The following is a 6,299-nucleotide window of genomic DNA, read 5'->3' as shown; positions in this document are numbered from 1 at the left end:
TTTAGGGGCCAGCTGAAGGACGCCTCCGGGTGCGGGAATTTCTCGCTACATTGAAGACCTGTTGGTGACCCTCTGCTGTTGTTTTTTATTTGGTCGGGTTGTTGTCTCTTTGACACATTCCCCATTTCCAGTCTCAATTTTATCATATCATAATATAAATTAACAGACTGATAGCTTTTTGGAAGGATTTACTTGTATTTTCGCCTCCTTTTTATGCCCCATTTATGGGCATTATGTTTTCTGGTCTGTGCGTCCGTCCGTCTGTTCGTTCGTTCGTCTGTTTGTCCGCCCGTCTGTCCCGCTTCAGGTTAAAGTTTTTGGTCGAGGTAATTTTTGATGAAGTTGAAGTTCAATCAACTTGAAACTTCTTAAATATGTTCTCTATGATAGGATCTTTCTAATTTAATGCCAAATTAGAGATTTTACACAATTTTCACGGTCCAATGAGCATAGAAAATGAAAGTGCAGATGGGGCATCCGTGTACTTGGGACGCATTCTTGTTAACCTTTGATATGGGTTATTTTTATAAAAGATATCTAAACTATAAAATAAAAATGTTTTATCTACTAGTATATTCATATTATAAAACAATATACGACGAGCACATGTGGTTACGGGTGTTTATCATGCAGCTGATTATCAGTTATGATATGATATAATATGACCGCCACTGATATAGGAGTGATATTGTCCAGGTCAAATTGCAAATTAACTTGCACATGAGCAGGTGAAGGAATAGGTAACGAATAGGGAATAGGGCATAAGTAACCAACTTGACGTCCATCAGGTGAAGTCAACACGAACACTTTGAGTAAGTATCATAAAAGTAACTGTTAAAAAACAAATACACACCTATAATCCTTTCGTGAAAATAAGAGCATCTTACTACGATGTGACTTTAAAGTTAAAACTTCTCAGGTGAAGATCGAGATGAAGACATTAAGTTCATTTGTCAGTTGAAGCTGAGCAAAGCGTATAGAAAGGAGTATCTTTACTAACCCATAATTTTGGTCCTAAAAATCAGAATTTGTCCCAATGCGAAAATTGATACAAACGTATGTTATAATGTCCAACTGATTCAGTAAGAGAAGATTTTCACCAAATGCGTAATTTTTGACGTATGTTTTGTGGCGTCATGTAGGCGACTTTCACTAAAAGCTGATTTTTAGCATAATTTGACAAAACTTATGAAAGTTTGTTTTTTAAATAACAGCGCGCCATGTACCCTCGCCAAACAACAGTATTGCTAAATATTTTTCATATACCGCACTCTTTGCTGTTCAACCAAAATTGCAATAGTCGAGGGTGGTGGAGATAAAGGTGACAAACTTCAGGTGTCACACCACTGTCCCAGAAAAGGGGGAGGGTTGGGATTCCGCTAACATGTTTAAGGAAGTTCGCTTCTCAGTTTCAAAATAAATAGCTTTCCATAACACTAGTATATATTGATAGGGAATTAAATGAGGAATCAAAAAAGAAAAAAAATTATAGGGGTCAATGTGCTTGTTTTCGAGATATTAGCTAATGGAATTTTGGCGGGAAAATGTTCTCTCTTGATTTTTCATAGCTTTATAATTGACCAGTTAAAATTCTCAAAAACTATTAAAAAAAAAATAAGATTTTATAAGACTTTTACAAATGGTTTATAATTATACATGTAAAAGATTTATAAAAAGAAACTGGGGGTTCATGGGCCAAAATTTTGAAGGCATTCAAATGGATAAAACCAGAGGATTTCGAAAATCTGACAAAAATTCCAAAACATGACTAGCAATCATCCTTAAGACGGCCATATTCTATATAAATGTGTCTGTCCCAAGTCAGGAGCCTGTAATTCAACCTGTGGTTGTCGTTTGTTATGTTACATATTCGTTTTTCGATCATTTTTATGACCCACCTACGATAGAAGGGCCATTATGTTTTCTGGTCTATGCATCCGTTCGTTTGTTCGTCCGTCCGTCCGTCTGTCCCGCTTCATGTTAAGTTTTTGGTCAAGGTAGTTTTTGATGAAGTTGAAGTCAAATCAACTTGAAACTTAGTACACATGTCACCTATGATATGATTTTTCTAATTTTAATACAAAATTAGAGTTTTTACCCCAATTTCACGGTCCACTGAACATAGAAAATGATAGTGCAAGTAGGGCATCCGTGTACTGGGGACACATTCTTGTTTGTACATAAATTAGGCCGTTAGTTTTTTATTTTGAATTGTTTAACATTGTCATTTCGGGGCCTTTTATAGCTGACTATGTGGTATTGGCTTTGCTCCTTGCTGAATGTCGTACGTTGACGTATAGTTGTTAATTTCTGTGTTATTTGGTCTCTTGTGGAGAACTGTCTCATTTGGCAATCATACCACAACTTCTTTTTTTTATTCAGAAAAAAATATCTCAATTGAAATCTTTTGACATTTCAGGCTTATATATTATAAAATATTAAGCAGACATACTTATTTATTTAGTATACTTTCCAAAATAATACATCGAGTAAAAGATACACATCAGATATAATCAAACAACTAAAGTTTAAAATCCACCCTTACCGGGCCTTTGAATCTTTTCCCTTTTGATTGGATGTTCAATTAAATTCGTAAATTCGTGTGTGGTCCTTACTTTACTGCTTCTCTGTCATAATCTTCATTTTACTTACAAACACTCCAATTTGTAATGCTCAGATTGCAACATTTTCCACTGTGGCTTCCAATGTAACTGTTAAGCGTATGAAGTTACCAAATGAATTAGTTTAGTGCGGTTATTAAGAACAGCAAGAAAATACATTACAATGAAATATATTACAATAGATCCAACTTGTAATGCTTGAAATTAAACTTATGGGCAAAAATCAAACCATAATAGCCTTAGGTGAAAAAAAAAGTTACGTACATCTTTTTAAGAAATGTATAATTGATATTTGAACAGGAAAATGGATTATTTAAAGAGGAAGTGGACCTTGTGGTACAAATCTCTCGATGTCAACCATGATGGTAGTGTCTCTTTTGATGATGCACAAGAGTGCCAACGTAAATTTCTTGAGATGAACCAACTAACATCAGAGAAAACGGAACAAGTTAGAGCTGATGTAGAAAAATGGTGGACGACTTTCATTTTGCCATCAAAGGATGCCACGGTAACGCTGGAAATATTTCTTGAGAGATTAGAAGACGAATACAAAAGCGACAGAGAAGCCTTTGTCCAGAAGATGAATACATGTTTCAGCACAATATTTAACGTCTTCGACACGAATGCTGACAGAGAAATATCAGTAGATGAACAAATCATGTATTTTAAAGCATTTGGACAAGACAACGAGAAACCTTTTAGACAAGCTTTTGTTTTAATGGAGCCTAAAAATGATACGATTCCTTTGCAACAGGTTGTAAATGCTTGGGTACAGTTTACAACATGTGATGACGAGACGAAGAAAGACGTTATAAAAGAGTCTTTCGAGTAAAAAAGTGGTAAAGTGTGTAGATTGTAATTGATTTGACTATTGTGTAGATTGTAATTGATTTGACTATTGTGTAGATTGTAATTGATTTGACTATTGTAGATTGTAATTGATTTGTCTATTGTAGATTGTAATTGATTTGACTATTGTGTAGATTGTAATTGATTTGACTATTGTGTAGATTGTAATTGATTTGACTATGGTAGATGAGATTATATAATGTTGACAATATACTAAAACCAGTAAAAATATTTGCCAGTTAGTAAAGATTTTCTTTCTCCATTTCAAATAAGCTAAAAGCTAATAACAGTTTAATTTAAATGTCAAAATGTTACATGCTTCCGTATGACATTCACAGCATGATATTCATAGTTGATTTCGACCACATAGGGCATCTTATCCCTTGTCATAGGCTTTTTTTATTCCCATGAACACATGAGCGCTTGATCTCGAGATGTCCTGTTTTATAATAATTGGTTACTGTCTCACTGACATACATAATATAAAATACTGTGTAATCTTTCTTGGTACATGCATATTCGTCAAACATGTATCTTTATTCAAAGCTAATTATTTCGATTCTAATTGAAAAACATGGAACTTTTGACTTCGAAGCAGACATTAAGAAGTTGATGTATAAAGTAAAATCACAAAAATACTGAACTCTGAGGAAAATTCAAAACAGAGAGTCCTAATCAAATGGAAAAATCAAAAGCTCAAACACATCAAACGAATAGATAACAACTGTCATATTTCTGACTTGATACAGGCATTTTCTTATAGAGAAAATGGTGAATTTAACCTGGTTTTTATAGAGAGCTAAACCTCTCAATTATATGACAGTCGCATAAATTCACATTTGATTGGCAACAATGTGTGAACAAAACAAAGACGTATTATAGGTACAAATGTCAAAAATAGGGGTACAGCAGTCAACATTGTGTTATTATCTTAATCACTATAAAAAAAACAAATAAATATGTAACAAAGAGGCACAAAAAGGTATATAGACAAAGCACATTAGCAAACATGGAAGACAAGGGTACAAACATAACCATAGACCAATAACACATTGATGGGATTGATGCATACGTACAGAGCCACGTCACATGTAACAAAAAAAACACAAAAAGGCATATAGACAAAGCATATTAGCAAAAATGAAAGACAAGAATACAAAAAATATCGTAGAACAAAATCACAATGACGGGATGTATAAGTACACAGCCACTTCAAATGGATACCACCAAAAACAGACTAAACAGTTAAAGATAAACAGTATTCATAAAGACAAATAAAAGAATACTATAACATGTTATTAAGATGATAAACAAGGTCAGTACCCAGAATCTGTACCTGTACCTGTAAAAAAGGACGATACGTTATTTGACATACCCCTGGTTTGTCAACTTTCAGTTCAGACACATGTGACCTTTTTCAAAGTCTGAGTAGTTGCTGCATGCTCTTGCATACCAAATAAGTTAAATGTATACCCCGTATGCAACCATACACCAATGAAAAAACCCAAAACCATATAGCTGTCTTAAAAAAAGGCCACGACATAAAAAAAAGTTAACAAATGATCATCCAAAGATAACAATATTAATGAAAAAGAGTAATCTTGCAGAAGTAACGCATCACTCTTTTCAAAGATATGAAGTACTTTATGAACAGCTATAAATATTTGTAATACAAACTGCAGGACGAAATTTTATGATACATGTCATAACTTATAATTCTAAGTCTAAGATTGAAGCAACAGTAGGTACAGCTGAAATGGTTACTTTATCAGATTACAGTACGTTTACAAGACAACAATTAAAAGACAGCCAAGAGAAAAATCAGGATTATTGGTCTCAGAATCAGGAAGGAGAAGGAAGATAAACTAAAAGATTGCGATACAGATTGGCAAACTTGTAGTTGTCTGGGATGTATGTGCAGCTAAAGCGATAGATAAAATAATGCACAAACTAGATTTGCTATCGACAAAGAGGAGAATATCAAATCTAAAAGAAGAAAAAAACATAACATTTACAGATGAAACAGTACCTTAATATTAGGTTAATACAGACAAAGAATTGTTTATGTCAAGAGTTAGTAAATGTGTTGTCTGCAGAAAGTTCCTTGGCAAGTTCGAATGCAAATTGATGGCGGATCTTCCCGAAGATCGTCTCAAACCGGGACCACCATTTACTTATGTTGGAATTGACACGTTCGGTCCATGAGAAATAACTACTCGTCGAAGAAGAGATGGTGCAGCTTATTCTAAAAGATGGGCGATTCTTTTCACATGCCTTACTACAAGAGGAATCCACATTGAAGTCGCCGAAGAGATATGTCTTCTTCCTCTTTCATCAACTCTTTCAAAAGATTTACAGCAATTCGAGGATCAGTTAAACAGATAAGATCCGATCGGGGAACGAATTTTGTGTGTGCAATGGATGATCTTAAAATAAACGTTACGAATGTAGAAGCTAGTTATATAGTTTGTAGAAACAACACTTATACGAAGCTGGAACAACATGGATTTTTAACCCGCCTCATGCCTCCCATATGGGCGGCGTGTGGGAAAGAACAGTCCTTGCGAATTCCATTCTGGTAATCCCAGTCAAAATTAAAAGACCAGAAGAAGGAGATTACAACTTAGATGTGAATGAAGTAAACGAAATCGTTTTGATATTATAATCCATTAGAGGAGGAAAACTATCATGTAATGAATGACTTGAATCTCATAGTCAAACTTAAACAAAGACAATTTATTGGGAAAGCTGAATTTATAGAAGTAGTTATTGATTAATGAGCCAATTCAATTCAAGTAAGGCAGTCAAAAGTGGCAACAATCTTAACAT

The 6,299-nt window shown here is 34.2% G+C and overlaps 1 long non-coding RNA gene across 1 annotated transcript; it reads left to right on the top strand.

The window, feature by feature from the left end:
• Window positions 1–674: 674 nt before the first annotated feature.
• Window positions 675–3,430, top strand: LOC143065049 (uncharacterized). Its single transcript, XR_012975388.1, has 2 exons — window positions 675–812; window positions 2,922–3,430. It is a non-coding gene; the product is annotated as an uncharacterized LOC143065049 (long non-coding RNA).
• Window positions 3,431–6,299: the final 2,869 nt, after the last annotated feature.

This window comes from Mytilus galloprovincialis, chromosome 2, assembly GCF_965363235.1.
Source record: "Mytilus galloprovincialis chromosome 2, xbMytGall1.hap1.1, whole genome shotgun sequence".
Taxonomy (NCBI): Eukaryota; Metazoa; Mollusca; class Bivalvia; order Mytilida; family Mytilidae; genus Mytilus; species Mytilus galloprovincialis.
This window is presented reverse-complemented; position numbering and strand designations above follow the sequence as displayed.